Source organism: Pistacia vera, unplaced genomic scaffold, assembly GCF_008641045.1.
Source record: "Pistacia vera cultivar Batoury unplaced genomic scaffold, PisVer_v2 Contig526, whole genome shotgun sequence".
Classification (NCBI taxonomy): domain Eukaryota; kingdom Viridiplantae; phylum Streptophyta; class Magnoliopsida; order Sapindales; family Anacardiaceae; genus Pistacia; species Pistacia vera.
This window is the reverse complement of record NW_022196364.1, coordinates 394,040-410,974: the sequence shown is the minus strand read 5'-3', so window position 1 is coordinate 410,974 and position 16,935 is coordinate 394,040. Positions and strand designations below refer to the sequence as shown.

Below are 16,935 nucleotides of genomic sequence, written 5' to 3'. Positions count from 1 at the left end.
GTAGCAACCATTTAACACCATGTGGCCTCCAATACTACAAGTTTTGGCCTCCAATACTACAAGTTTTGCCACAATCAACATCAATACTTCATTTTCTTCAATTAAGCATAACAACTCATAAAACATAAATGCAATAACTTCATGTATAATGAATTCAAGGCAATAGATAATATGAATGAGTTCAACTACACTTGCCATCAACTAATTCTATGCCTTAAAGCCTTAATTTAAGGTTTCATTAAAATCTACAAACCCTAGCATAATTCCTAAAGTCATGGGAGGTTCTTCCTTACCTTTTTAAAGAATTCCCCTACCAAACCCTTTGCCTTTATCTTCTTTTACACCTTATTCCTACATATATAACATTATACTTTAACATCTACCTCAAATCTTCAAATCACATCAAAACTAGGGTTTTTATTACTTACCTTAAACCCTTCAATTTGAAGATCCAAGGCTCCTATCTTGTTCTCCTTCAAAAATTATGCAAAACTCCTTTAAAACTTAGAGAGAGAAAGCTTGTTTCATGGAAGATTTGAGAGAAAATGAATGAAAAGTTAGAGAAATGATATCTACCTTGGCTTGAATGAATTTCGTCTCATTTATAGGAAAATATTTGATTAATTTTTCAAAATTATGCTATTGGCCCAATTATTTTAATTGTATAACTCATTAGTCCTTAATTCTTCATATAAGGGTATTTTGGTCATTTGGCATTGAACATAATTATTACTTAATTAATGTCATTAAATGCAATTAAACCTACTCATCCTTGACTTTTGCAATGCTTATCCATAGGCAAAATGACTATTTTGCCCCTAATACCCTTTAATGATAATTGATTCATATCGTTTCAAATGAATTGAATATTTTGGCCTTTGTTAGATTTTATGTTTTTTAATATAAAATTAACATCTAAAGGACTATTTTGAGTTAGGAACATACCTTTGACATCTTGGGTATTACAAATCTGATAACTCAATTTTACAGTGACTCTTTAATATCTATTTCTGTACTATCCTAATGCTACTAAAACAATTAATTAAAATCCTAATACTACTAAAATATGAATAATAAAATAAGAAATCAAAACAATAATTCTTGTAACTATACCTCTATTAATTTATAATCCTCTTATAGTAATAAATTTAATTGGTCCCAATATTATAACTATACAGAGGTATATATATATATATATATATATATATATAGATATATATATATATAATATATGAAGCAAGAAATTAAGTGGAGAAAATTAAGTTAAACCAAGAAGACGTTCAATAAATTGAAACATTAATCAATAATAATAATGAGAATAATACTAATACATCTTAGATTGTAAAGTACAAATAAAATTCATAACCAATCCACTTAACAGGATTGTTGAAGATCTACCCAATTAACAACCAAATATTATTAAAATTTCAACAATACACAAACACAAATACAACCCAAAAGAAAAAAGAAGTGTAAGGAAATTTTTAAAGCTAGTACTAAGTAGGGTTAAACCACAATAATTAGGTTAATTAATTGATTTTAATTAAGCACTTGAAGTTGGAGCTGCAACAGGATGATGATCAATGTATATTATTGTTGTTGTTCTTGGCGAGGTGTGTTGTTGTTGTGCATCCAAACTTGAGGACTCTTCCTTCACTCCAATTCTGGCAGAACTGTTGCACCACACTTCTTCTTGTTCTGAATTTTCCATCCAACTTTCTCGGCAAAGTTGAGCATTTCTCCTTCTGATCCTGCGAAAACTTCGTCCTGTGCCTCTTCTTCACCACTGCGTCGGTCTGGCCATCACCCGGCCGCCCCCCTCCCCTGCTCTCCGACTCCGATGGCAGCGACCCCATGTTGTAGGACATTAGCATCTGTTGAGGCCTTGAAGAAATAAGCGTTCGCTGTAGGGTATCCTAAAGCCTCCGGAGGCAAAAGATTCTTTTGATGATGGTGGCCTAGAATTAATTTTCTTTCAACTCTATTGAGATTTTGAGGATGGGAATGGTGAGGGTTGTGGAAACAATCACATGGGGAAGGGTGGTTTGGATGCTCACCTTCGATTTCTTTTCGGTGGAAGTTTATGGCAGTTGCAGCGGAGCAGTTGAGGGCTTCGATAGTGCCTTCTTCGCCACTAGGCATGAACTCGCCGCAGCCGTCAGTGGCGGTGCCTCCCATGGCGGCTGCGTGGTTCTTGAGGCATTCTCGTGGTAGCGGATATTTCTTGAAGGTGGTGGGGAGATGGTGGTCCTTGGAGGTGAGGAAGCGGGGCCATTTTTGTTACTTGAAGGGATTTGAGGTGGTGGAGGAGGTAGTGGTGTTGAAGTGGGATGATGTGGTTATGATGTTGAAGATGATGGTGGTCATTATGGATCATGTGGGGATGGCCATGAGCATAAGTAGAGTTTAAGGGAATTGGAATCTCTCCTTCTTCATGGCTTGAAAGATCCTTTCAAGGTAGCTCTCTTGGTTTCCTGTTTGTGGTTAATTTGCAGACCAAAGAGAGGAGAGGAGAGAGAGAGAGAGAGAGAGAGAGAGAGAGAGAGAGAGAGAAGAACAAAGACAGGAAAGGGAGTTTGGGATTGGGAGATAGTTTTATTTAATGATGATTAAATCAAAAGCCTGACAATTGTCTACACAACTTAAATTTCTAGAACTTAACACTAATTATAATAAAATAAACGAAATGAACAATTAAAAAAAAAATGAAGAAGAACTGAGAAGGAGACCCACCTCAAGAAATTGCATATAAAGAGAGATAGAAAGGAACAGTTCTTGAGCAGTTACGGATTCAAGAGGCAAACTCTTTTGATGATCAAAAGAAAAAGCAAAGACAAAAGCTAGAGGGTGTGATCATGAACAATGAACCTAGACTTTGAATACTCTCCATAGCTCATGCATTTTCAGCTTCAAGGTCAACCTAGAAGGACAAAAAAGAAAGAAGAAGAAGGAAATTTAGCAACAGTGAAGGGAAACTAAACCTTGGAAGAGAACCACATTCTTGAAGGTGAAAGAGAAGAGGGGTCAAACACTAGCTTGCTAGCTAGCTCAGAATGATATGGACCCTAAAGTAGAAGAAGCAAGAAACTAACTAAGCTTGGAAAAAGGGAGTTCAATAAATTACACTGATCTCATAAGCTTGATTGTCTTTGTGAATCTTGAAGAAGTAAGCACACTTAAATACCTTGAATAATAAAGGCAAATTAAATTGTAAAAGAAGAAAATTAGGAGAAGAGCTCACACAAGTGGAGAGAAGAGAAGGAGACAAAGAGAGAGAGAGAGAGAGAGAGAGAGAGAGTTTTGCAGGTGGGTTTTGCTAGTGAAGCAAGCACTAAAACAAGCTTATAGAGTGTTGAGGGCTCAAAAAGGAGGAGAGAAGAAAAGCAATTTTTTTTTTTTTTTTAATAGACAATATGAATAGGGTTGAGAAAATATTATTTAGCAAATGAAATTAAAAAAAAAAGTGGGGTGGTGTTGCTTTGCTTGCACTATCAGGAATCAAGTTTACTCCATGTAGAGAGCAGTGTGTCAGAGAGTGGAGACACAGCCACGAAAAGAATTATTTAAAAAGAAAATTAATGTTGTTTAAATGGAAATTAGCGAAATCTCCCCTCCCCACTGAATGGTGCCATTAAAGTTCAAACCTTTCATGTATATTTGAGTTGACATGTTTGCCCATATTTATTGCGAACAAAGATATGATCCAACTCTCTCTCTATCTCTCAAGTTTGGTTAATATATTGATTTTAATTGACTCAAATTATTGTTCAATAACTTGATCATTTGCTTCTTAATTAGCATTAATAATAAGATTATAGAATTAAAGCTTGAAATTTATTATATGGAATTAAGGGATGCCATGCTTCTCTTGTGAATGGTACTAAAAAACTAGGGTTTTTGAATATTTCAAAATCCTCATTGATTTATGAAGAAAGAAAGAGAAATTAATATGAATTTGAAAGAAAGGGAGGTGAGGGTGAGGGAGGAGTGATGCGTAGTAATTAATAATTATAAGGGTTTTGGCTGATGAGAATAGAAAAGATTGGGTGGTGGGTTCTTTCCTTGAAGCACCAGACTTACTGATGAGGGAAAAATTAATCATGGTTTTGCAGAAGGGTGTTCAATAGTTTTGAAATTATAAACTTCATATTTTTGGACAACTTTTCTGGATTCATCTGTGTGTGTTGTTTCATCATCAATAGGCTTACTCAATTTGACAATGATGTTCCTTTTGGAATACTAAGACAACGGCATATATAATGTAACACTATATTTATATAAAATAGAAGAAACTACATTTACAACCTTCATGTTTGGTTTAAAAAATCAACTCCCCCAATTTTCGAAAACTAACAATGACAACCGTAATGCGTGTGTATCAATTCAATCACTTAGTGCTTGTAAACCGTTGTGTAGATATGTATTTCATGCATGTACACTCATCCCCAAAGTTATGAAACTGTAGAAATTTCCATCTCTTTAGTTGAATGAGCACATTTGTATTCATTTAATCATTTAGTACTTGCAAACCATGTTTGCAAATATGGCGTGCATGGATGTACGCTCGTCTCAAATTTTAAAACCAATAACGATATTCTCAAAAGTCATAAAATTAGAGAAAGTCTTCAGTTGGATGAACACATGTGTATCCATTGAATCATCTAATGTCTGCAGGTCATGCACTATAATGTAACTTGCATTCATGTGTCCCCATTTCATTGAAGATATTTCCATAAACTTATGACAGTTGTGGGCATCATTTTCGCATTTGGGTACTATTGTTAGGTTCTTAAATATATGGGATTTGATTTTTCTATCCTAAACAAATGAGGTGTCAATAGAGATTTCCCTACATATACACAGATCATCACATGCAAGACTGGAGAGAGAGGGAGAAAAGAAAGGGAAGGAATAGTTCAACTTTTCTAACCAAACAGCGTGAAAGATTCATTCACATAGTAAATTAATGATTTTAATTTCATTGCTTTTACATAAAAAAAAAAAAAAAAAATTATAATATGTAATATTCTTGTTTAAACTAAGTCCTAAATAGTTACTTTTACCAGTCTGGTTTAGTATTGTCTCTCATTATCAAAAGGATAATCCAATTAATCTAATATTAACAAGTTTACTTTGTAGAACAATGATTTGAAAAAAGAAAAAGAGAAAGAAACAAAAAGAATAATATGCTAACAAGTTTACTTTATTAAATTTTGTTTTCTTTTCACAATTTTTTACATGGGGAGAAAGAGAGATATAAAAATCATTTGGCTTGTGGTAGGATGGCAAAATCTTAGGCTACTTAGAAGTCTTGTATTCGAGCCCCACCAATTGGTTATCTATCACATTTGTAACTTATTTGAACTATTGGGTTTATATAGAATGTTTAATAGATTTCAAAGATTAATTAAGGTACGCTCAAACTGGTTGAACAACTCTAAAAAAAAAAAAAAAAAAAAAAAGAAGAAGAAGAAGAAGTGACAGATAGAATAGTAATATTAATTAATTAAATTCTGAGTTTATTAAATTATTGTGGAAATCACTTTATTCTTTATTATCCATGCCTTTATTCCACAATGCAGGCCACATTTAGAGACTTTAATTCTATCCATCTTTAGTTTTTTGTTTTTATCTCACTTGTCTCTTCTCTTACTATTTCTCTTTTTCTTCCTAACTATACTTTTTCTTTGCTTTCTTTCTTTGCTTTTTAGATTCACTCAAAATATATACAAGCTGCATGAAACTGCTCACTAAAGTCTTGTTATTTCTGATTCTCAATTAATTCAAACTTTTAATTTTCATTTTCATTAATATTATGTTGTTCAAAGATCTCTTCTGAATATGAAAAATTTCTCTTAATATATTCTTATAGAAAAATCTTACGGTTATTGTTAATTATATGAACCTTTAAAAAATTAATAAATATTAAAAAAAAAACTATTGTTTTTATTAACTATTGAAAAAGAAAAAAGAAAAAAGAAAAAAACTGTTGTATAGAGGCTTTCAATAAATTAAATAATTGAAAAAAAATTCTAAAAAATTCTTAAAATTTATCATAAACCTTCTCTAAAAGAGTCTTTACTTTATTTTTTAAACAAAGAGGTGAATATATATACTGTATATATAATTTTGCTTAATCAAGTTAATTGTATATTGATCTTATTATATATATTTGTGTGAATATATAATTAATTATAAATGTATACGAAGTTTGAAAGAGAAAGGGAGGAGGATTAATTATGGTGACTGAAAAAAAAGGGTCCACAAGAATAAATGGTGTTGATGACAATACCTTGATCACAATTTTCAAGAAGTTGAGAGAGAGAAGCCAAATTTTAATTATAATTTTCCTTCGGAGAGGAAACACATATATCCATCATCTATCTCAATCACTGCCAACCCAAATTCTCTGTATTGCCTTTGAATGTGTCTTCAACCTTACATACCTTTAAAGCTTAAAAGATAAGATTTCTATCTAACCTGGAGAATTGGGATGCAATTGTCTTATTCTCACATTTCCATATACACGTATACATTACCTTAATTAATTTCAACATTTTATATGTTCTAACTCTTATGTCATGCCCCTTTTCTCAATTAATGATCTTTTATAATATGGTTTTCTATTTGTGTATTAGGCCCTTTTAAATTATGAATCTTGTTAGATAGTATAATAAATGATTTGATAGTCTTTATCCACACCCTTGGATAACTCAAATGGTAGGGCACGTGTTGTGATATATGGTTAAGGTATATAGTCCCAAGTTCGAATACCCTGGGTCCCAAAATTTAAGTGGGGGGCTGTGACGGTGAATTGCAGTGTTATTCTCCTCCGAGAATTAGTCAATGTACATGTAAGTTGGTCTGGACATCTTGGCTAAAAAAAAAAAAAAAAAAAAGACATTTTAAAAAGCTTGTTATGATTGTGAATTGTTGATTAAATGGTAGCAAAGATCATTTATCTTTTCAATAAGAAGATACCTTCTCATATTATCTAAATTTGATTCCCTCTTCAGGCTGNCCCCTTTTAAATTATGAATCTTGTTAGATAGTATTAATAAATGGTTTGATAGTCTTTATCCACACCCTTGGATAACTCAAATGGTAGAGCACGATATATGGTTAAGGTATATGGTCCTAAGTTTGAATACCTTGGATCCTAAGATTTAAGTGGGGGGTTGTGACGGTGAATTGCAATGCTATTCTCCTCTGAGAATTAGTCAATATACATGTAAGTTAGTCTGGACATCTTGGTTAAAAAAAAAAAAAAAAAACATTTTAAAAAGCTTGTTATGATTGTGAATTGTTGATAAAATGGTAGCAAAGGGAAAAATAAAAATTATAATTTCAATCTATACACACACGCGCACACACACATATAATTATAATAATAATAATAATAATAATAATAATAATAATAATATACGAACAAAGAAATCTAATTAAGAGACTTCTATATAAAGTGATGTGGCAGAAAATAAATGGAAGACTGAATACAAAGTGTCAAACTCATTATATTCACTCTTTCATTCATTTTCTATCATATTAATTTATATGGAATATTTATTTGTACGTATAATATATATATAATTAATTAATTATATATTACTTATATTTATATATATTATGTAAGCATGATTACATTATTAAATTAAACTATTTATATAATATTCAAAGTAAAGAATTAATTAATTACCTTTCTGCTCAATAAAAAGCAAGCAAGAACTAATGAATTATTGGTCAACTTAGATCATATCGAATCCTCAAACAAAAGAAAAAAATAATAATAATCAATAATCAAGAAGTTGTTCTTGGAACTTTCCTCTAATAAATCTCATCACCCACCAACCTCTCACTTCTTTGGATATGCTTTGTCTTAGGAAACCAAAAATCTTCCTTTTAACATTTCGATCATTCATTCTATTTGCAAATCAAATTAAATTCCATCTATCATTTCCTTTCAAATCAAACACAATCTTGGCTAGCTTTTAGTTATTACTTCTAAGATTTTTGCTCTTCTTCTTGATAACAAGTAAGATTATTGTATGCCGTTTTGGTAGTAGGCATGAGATATTAGTGTTTTGCCTTTTGGGGTTAAGACAATATAACTTAGATTTTCTTTTGTTTATTTATTTATGTTATGATTAGGGCCTAATTATCAATCTATCTTTACCAATCTCTCTCACACACACAATCAAGAACAAACACGCAAGAGTTTTTACCATGATTCACCTATCCAAGATTTGGATAGACTACATCCACGTTGAGCTCTAGAATATTGATGCTCACTGCACTAACTTTGAAGATTTACAGAGTACAATACACATCTCAATCAAGACTAACCCTCTTTTCTCTTAACCTCAAAACTCTACTGTAACCTTTTAAACCTAAGAGAAAAACCACCCAAGATTCTCTAACTTCGAAGGAAACGCAACCTTTAGCTTACGATTCTACCGATTGCAACAAGAGATTACAAATTCGAGACTTAACAGGATGAACCCTAGCAGAGAGAAAAAGATTATTCACACAAAAGAGATTATGAAGACTTGTTTACAATGAGAGCAATTGCCGGCTTATATACCGTTGACCTAGATGGAGAATTTCAACAGTTGGATCATATTCAAAGCAACGATCAAGATTGAAGGAGCTATGGATCAAAACGATAGCACACAACTTGAACTCAGACGACATCATTTTTTAGCTTCATAATTAACAATCTTTGCCTTGAAGACAACAAACTCCTTCAGGGTATCCTCACATTAGTGCAGCAAGTAACTCAGCTATTCCTTCTTAGCTCTAGTACATTACCTTATGTGTAACAGGTCCAAGCAGTGCTTGAACTTTGTAGCAGTCACCACCTTAGTTCCCATGTCAGCTGGATTCTCCTCAATTGGTACTTTCTTCAGATTCAATTGTCCTCTTAAGATGAGGTCTCTAACAAAGTAGAACCTTACATCTACATGCTTGGTCCTCTCATGGTACACATGATTCTTACTTAAGTGGGTGGCACTTTAACTATCAGAGTATATAGTCACAAGTCCATCCAGTAGGTTGGCTTCTCTCAAGATCCCTTGAAGCCATATAGCTTCTTTGAAGACATTAGTTACAGCCACATATTTAGCGTTTCTTGTGGACAATGCAACCAATGGTTGAAATTGTGACTTCAGGCTCACACAATTCCCTCCAAGTGTAAAACAGTATGCTGTGGTGGACTTCCTAATATCTCTATCACCTGTAAAGTTAGAGTCCACATACCCCACAAGATCAAGTGTATCATTTCTTTTACAATAATCCAAACCAACATGCACAGAGTTGTTATATATCTCAACAACCATTTTAATGCAATTCAATGCTCAATTCAAGGATTAGACATGTATCTCCTTAGTAAAGAGATTGCAAAAGACAGATCTGGTCTAGTAGTAATCATAGCATACATTGTTACGCCTATTACATTAGAGTAAGGAATGTTCTCCATTTTTATCAGTTCAGTCTTTGTTTTCGGACATTGCAGTTTGTTGAGTACAAAGTGGCTTGCTAATGGTATTATAACTACTTTAGAGTTAGACATTTGGTGAATCTTTAGCTTGTTAAGTTTTTTATTTCTCTCTATCACCATTCCTCGTATCCTTTTTGCACATCCTAAGTCTTTCATATCAAATTCAACATTCAATTTTGCCTTTAAATCATTTATCTTAGACTTAGACTCACTTATTAACAACATGTCATCAGCATAAAAAGGAAAATATATAGGCATGTCATTAGTGAATGCAAAGTAAAAGCAGTTGTCATATTTACTCTTAGTAAACCCAATCCCAACAGAGTCAAACCTTTTATACCATTGCCTAGGGGACTGTTTAAGACCATACAGGGATTTATGTAGCAAGCACACATGTTCAGGCAGATTTTTATCTATAAAACCAATAGGCGACACATGTATATAGTCTCTTCTAAATCACCATGCAATAAGGTAGTCGTTACATCTAATTGTTCTAGTTCTAGGTCATGGTGAGCAACAATAGATAACATCAACCTGATTGTTTTAAATTTAACTACTAGAGAAAATATTTCGTTAAAGTCAATACCTTCTTTTTGTGCGTAGCCTTTTGCTACCAATTTGGCCTTGTATCTCGGAGGGTCAGACTGATTCATGGCTTTTTTCAGTTTGAACAGCCATCTCAACTCCATAAGTTTCTGGTCTTTAGGTTTTTGAACCAATTACCAGGTTCTATTTACCTTTAGGGAGTGCATCTCTTCTCTCATGATAGTCAGCCATTGCCTGCTGTCCTTTGAGCTCACAGCTTCTTCATATGTGGTAGGTTTAGTTCTTTGAATTTCAACTCTAGCAATCAATACAGTGTAGATTAGATCTGCATAATAGTATCATCTAGTAGAAGGTTTGATATCCCTTTTGGCCCTGTCCCTTGCCAACTGATATTGTGCAAGATCCTTTTGTTGGGACCTCTTGCCATGTTCTATTATTACATCTTCAAAACCTTGAGAAATATCAGCAGTTGGTGGTAGCTTTACAGGTTCAGTTTCTTCATCAGAATTGACCTACTCAATTGGGTACCTTGTTGGCTCCACCTCAATTTGAGAGGTGTCAGCTTGATTTAGGTCCACAAAATCACTACTGGGGGTACCTATATTGATGTTAATAGTTTTGCAAGGAAATACATTTTCATTGAATACCACATCTCTGCTAATTATGACCCTGACCCCCTCTGTGCATCTTTTTCACACAACCTATATCCTTTGGTCCCTTTTTGGTATCCTAGAAATACACATCTAAGAGACATAGGCTTTAATTTTCCATCACTGGTGTGTGCATAAGCAGCACAGCCAAATACCCTCAAGTGACTATGACTTGGCTTTCTACTATACCATTTCTCCTCTGGACATTCGAACTCTATAGCACTAAAGGGACTCCTATTAACTAGGTAGGCAACAGTAGTTAAGGCTTCCCCCCAAAAGGTTTTAGACAATCCTTAACTGAATAAGAGGCATCTAACTTTTTCTAACAGTGTTCTATTCATCCTATCAGCAACACCATTTTGCTAAGGGGTTCTTCTAACTATCCTATGTCTTAGAACCCCCTAGTCATTGTAGTATGTATCAAACTTAGAGTTACAAAACTCCAATCCATTATTTATCCTAAGGGCCTTAACCTTCTTATTAGTTTGGTTTTCCACCAAAGTCTTTCAGCCTTTAAACTCGCTTAAGGCTTCATCCTTAAACTTAAGGAGGTAAACCCATACCTTCCTACTATAGTCATCTACAATGGACATGAATAGCTATTCCCACCATGTGACCTAACCCTCTCAAGACCCTACATGAAATTTTTTACCACTAAATAGTCCTCAGGCAATGAATTTAGCAGAATCATAGCTAGGATAGAGTCTCTCAATTCTTGGTTAGTACCTTTTAGTATCATTGTCATTTTCAGAAATTTGTCTAGATTATCATCTAAAGTTTAGAGAGATCCATTTTATATGAAAACAAAGAACCTTTTAAAAAAAGAAGGCTAGGATTAGCTTATAATGCATACAAGGTTTTGAGTTTACCTCCAAAGAGCGATTGGAGTTTCCAGACGATCTACTTTCCTTAACACATTGTCTGATAGGTTCATGACGATGAGATTATATGCCTCCTCATCAACCTCTGATTTCTTTTTCAGGTTTTCTTCTGGCCATTTTGTTGCATCTTTTTCCAGTGGAATACCTACCTTGTTGTGTGATAAGAGAGCTTTCATCTTCTTCTTCCAACTATTAAAGTCAATCTTCTCATCATACTTGGAGATTTCCATGCATGTAGTACTCATGGTGTGATTTTGATAGTGAGCCTTAGAAATCAAACTTGACTTCTCATTTGTAACGCCCCACTTGAGGTACGTTGTTATTGTTTCCTCTTTTGCCCTTAATCGAGTTGGTTTTTGTTATTATTGTTTGTTTGAGTGTTATGTTGAATGTTTGCCCTGAAAATTGGTTGAAAATAGAAGAAGTTTAGTATTTCGGTCTTCGCCGGGGCGAAGAAGAATTGAAGCCAGGGGGGAGCTGCTGGACAGTTTCGCCGCGGCGACAGAAGTTTCTTCGCTGCGGCGACAGGCCGAATAAAATGTTGATGAAGTTTTAGATATTTTCTTCCCTAAGGGCAATTTGACCATTCTACCCCTAATTAGCAGGAAAAGTGGGGAGTTAATTGTAAGGAATTTTCATGGAGAATATGTTGATATAGGGGTGAGTTTGTAATGAATCAAAGGATATGGATGGAATTCCCAAAGTAGAATAAGGGCAAAATGGGAATGAGTGTGTTTATATTTCATTAAAAGGAATTAGAATCAAAGAAACCCCTCATTTCTTCTTCTCAAACGTGACTCTTCATTCTTCTCCTCTCAACTTCTCTTTTCTTTTGATCAAGGATTTTCAAGGGGTTTTTGAAGTGATTTGGAGTAGAAAAGCAACCTAGGGCTTCCTAAGGTAAGGATTTCTCCTTAAGTTGTGTGATTTGTGAGTTTTAGTTCATTTTGGTGTTTGAGGGTTTTCTTTCTTTTGGTTAAGATTAGAGGAAAAGTCAAGCTAAACAAGTGAAAGGAAGAGTTGGTGAAGTCTCTCCATAACAAGGTGAGTAAAACCCAACCCAAGTTGAGATTTATGAAATTTCTTTTGTGTCTTATTGACCGAGCTTTCAGGTCGATGTTTAGCCTGTGACACATTACCTCAAGGCTGATCCCCACCATATCTGCATGCACCCATGCGAAAATGTTGAGATTTTTCTTCAAAAAACCCGCCAAGTTGTCAGCCATGTCTTTACTCAGGCTGCTGCCGACTTTTAGTACGTGAGTTGGATCTTTCTCGCTGACACATATTTCTTGCAGCTCTTCCATCGGCCCTGTTGCAAGCTCCTCTCTATGGATGCGAGGATCAATGTTAACTTCGAGGGGCGTGGGGTTTGGCTCAGATTCTGTGATAACCATTGTTCTTGAGAGCGGCCATTTGTGTGATATATGTATAGCCCGATTGTAACATTCCCGAGATTCCTTTTTACAACTCCTGATCATCGCGACTCCCCCAGGAGTTGAAAACCTCAATGTTTGGTAGCATACTGATGTGACTGTGCTCAAGTCATCCAAGATCGGTCTTTCGAGGATGACATTGTATGTGGTCAGGCAATCTACCACTAGGGATTTGGCCATCACCATCTTGATCTTAGGCTCTGTCCCTAGAGTTACGGGGAGGTCGATCATCCCTTTAGGAACTAGGCCGTCCCTGGTAAATCCATAGAGTGGTGAAGGGAACACCCTCAGGGCTCTTTTTGTGAACCTCATTCCTCAGAAAGCTCCCAAGAAAATGATGTTCGCCACACTTCCATTATCAACCATCATTCTCAGCACTTTGGCATTGTCGATTTTGGTTGCAATTACGATTGCGTCATGATTATGGCGAGGGGATTCTTCGCATTCCTCGACTGTGAACCCTATTATCTCGCTCTTTTACTTGGGTCGCTTGGGCGACTTTTATTCACAGCTCATTATCCAGGGGACTAAATCTGTTCTGGCCTCACAAACATATTGTTCGTAGGCACGCCTTGAGCTATTCATTATGTCGGGCCCCCATAGATCATACTTACCAAGACCTCATTGTTGGCATTTGCTGAGGCTCGTTGGACCTGGTTCTAGACTTGATTGTTTTGCTCATTAGCACTTTCGTGAGTTGGTGCCTCCTTGACGAATTCCTTTAGGTGGTCCCTTCGTATCAGGTCTTCAATGGCATTTTTTAAAGCCTAACACTTGTTGGTGTTATGCCCAATGTCCCAATGGTATCAGCAATATTTTTGCCAATCTCTTCTACCTAGAACCCCCCTCATCCTTTTTGGGGTGGGCAATCGTTTTGCCTCACAGGAGACTTCATAGATGTGAGCTATGTCTCGCATGACGGGGGTATATTATGCATACCGTGGGAAGGCCTGCCTATCCCTACAGTTATCTGTTCTTTGTCTCTTTTGGGACCTGTTGCGATCCCTATCATTACGATCTTGGCCACCATGCTTGTTTGATGGGCGATCTTATTGCCTATTTGGGGCTCCCCGTATCGAGCTTCTGGCCAATGTTGCCAACAAGTATTCTACTCGCTAGTGTTTTGCAGCCGTTTGGTAAAACTTGGCCAGGCTCACATGATCTTCACTCTGGAGCTCTTTCAATAGCTCTGTGTTCAACCTGATGCCTACAATCAGCCAAGTTTGAATGGACTCTTTGGGCACATCTGCAACCTTTGCTTGCTCATTCTAGAACCTTGTTAAATACGAGGTTAGTGTTTTGTCTCTCTCTTGACAGATGTTGCTCAAGTAGCTGAGCGGCGTTGCAAACTGTCTCCTCGCTTGAAACTATAGCAAGTATAGCAAGGAGAATTGTTGCTAGGAATTAATGGAGTTCGCCTTGAGTCTCTTGTACCACCTCTTGGCATCTTCTACCAATGTGAATGTGAAGCAGCAACATTTTGCTAGATCACAAACCTAGTGCAGCTCCATCAGGTCATTGAAATTGTCAAGGTGGTCTCTGCGGTCTCCTCTCTCGTCGAACTTACTCTCTGGCACCCTAAATTCTAGTGGAAGTGGGGCTTGGCAAACCTCCTCCATGAAGGGGGAACTCACTATTTCTTCCACCGTACCTTTCTAGTGGGCCCTTAGACCCTCAAGCATTTTCTGCACATAATCCAAATCTTCATTGTAGTTGCCTTGGCTGGCTCTATTTAGCCTTACTTCAAGCAAGTGTGTTCGCAAGTTTGTGGCTTGCGAAGCCCCTCTATTATGCGCATTGATGTGCAAAGTTGAGTCATGATTGCTAGGTTGATAAGTGTTATCATGCTCATCGATGTGTTGCTCCCAACGTTGGCTATAACCGGAATGTCAGTCATTGCTAGACTAGCGCATGTGACTCGTCTCACGAGCTTTCAAGGATCGAGCTTGTTTTGGGCGTGGGTTAAATCTGATACGTTGACACTGGGGATACCGTCGAGTATCTCGGGGGTGACCGTTGCCTTTGCCTTCACCTAGTGGTTACTTCCCTGGCCGCCTCGTAGGGCTAGTTTGCCCTTAAGACTCATGCCCAAGAGCGGAGTGCAGTTTGTGATGTCAGAGGTATCAGTCGCCTCTCGACACCGATGAACCAGACTAGCCACCTGTTGGGGAGGCACTGGTGAAGCGTGGTTGGTTGAGGTTCTGGGCAGTTGGTTGCTAATATCCCAGCTCAGCCATGTTTTGTTGCACCACCTGTGCAACCATTGTTTTTTATCATCTCCACTAGTCGGCCGTTTTTGGGGTTCGACATCCCTACCCCCTGGTTATTCGTGACGTGCTAAGTTAGTGTCATAGGTGGTCGATGTCCACATTTTCGTGATGGGTTATTCATGACGTGCTGAGCTTTAGTTTTACATAACATGTATTGCACCTCCTGATGGGTGATTTCCACATTTTCGTGGTTTCCGGTGGTGGTCTTGATCTAGTACAAACCATTGTGAGCCTAGATTGAGTAGGTTGTTATGGCTATTCGCCAGAATTTCTGAAATGTTGGCGGAGGCCCTCTTTTTAGCGCCAAAATGTTGATACAAAAATTTGCACCAACTAGAGAGATCCAATTGACCTTGGTAGAATCGGAACGGATGTGGGCGTGATTACGGATAATCAACAAGGGATGAATAATAAATGCAATAGAGTAAGTGACAATGAGATTTTTAAAGTGGTTTGACAAGGTAAACTCTTGTTCCTACGTCCACTGTTCTTGTATTTGCTGTGAGAGCTTACAATAGGAGTTCAATGGAAAATTTCTAACCTCTTTTTCATTAGTTGAGGGGGTTTATATACAATGTTTGTACAAAGAAAATAGCGAAAATAAATGGATTACAATTGATTTGAAATGCAACTCTGATATTCTCGCGATTGGGCGTTATGATTGTGCAGAGATGGTTGTTAATCTGATCTTTTCCGTAATATTTGAGATCTGAAGTTATCTGAGAATCGATTGAATGATCATTCGGACTGTTTACGACTAGCTTGTATTGGGTCGAGCTATATGCCGACAAGTTTATGCTAGGTCAGACAACCGGTAGAGTCGGACTGATTCTGGGCCAAGCTAATACCTCGCAACTCACCGAGCTTGGTGGAAAAATCACACACAACACTCTCTTTACTTCATTATTAGGGTTTGAAACTCTTGGTTATCATTCTGCCTCAATTTGCAATCATGGCTCCTGATTTTTTAATGCTTTCACACACAGAATTCACCCTCTCTAGCATATATCTCATCTTTTATTGACTAGACATTATATATTTAATGTTTTCACAAATTAGATGCTCACTTCTACTATTATGCCATTTACAAATGTTCAACAAATATTCATAAATGTCTTCCCAGAATATAACGAGTATTGCTGATTAATATATATATATATATATATCCCTCTACAATTAATTAGACCATTTTTTTTAAGATACTGTAACACAAATTTTTCATATAAGTTTTTTAGTTCCTAATGTAATGGATATAAGAAAGAAGTCGGAGAAAATTATTTTTCTGTTTACTCAACGTCCAAATCGCTGAATCATATTGAATGAATATAGTTTGTTTACGTCATGATTTTCGCAAACTAACTATGCCTCGAAGAAGAGAGCTATCTATATTGGAGTTTCTTTGACAGACTTGGAGGTTACGAGGAGGAAACACATATTTAGACAAGATATAATATTTTTTTTAAGCTTAATATATATAAAAGGAATTAACTTAAAAAAAAAAAAAATCTAATAGATACATAGATGTTGTGTTATTGATCTACATCTACAGAAATAAAATGTACAGATAAAGTGAGGCAGATAGTTGAAAAGTCAAGCAAATATGAAACACTGCATATGGTTTCATATGATGAAAGCAATTGCTTCAAGTCATCAAGT

General features: G+C 35.9%; 1 pseudogene; it reads right to left on the bottom strand.

Annotated features, from left to right (window-relative positions):
• Positions 1-1,580: 1,580 nt before the first annotated feature.
• On the bottom strand, positions 1,581-12,970 carry LOC116107026 (annotated as a pseudogene).
• Between the last annotated feature and the right edge of the window lie 3,965 nt (positions 12,971-16,935).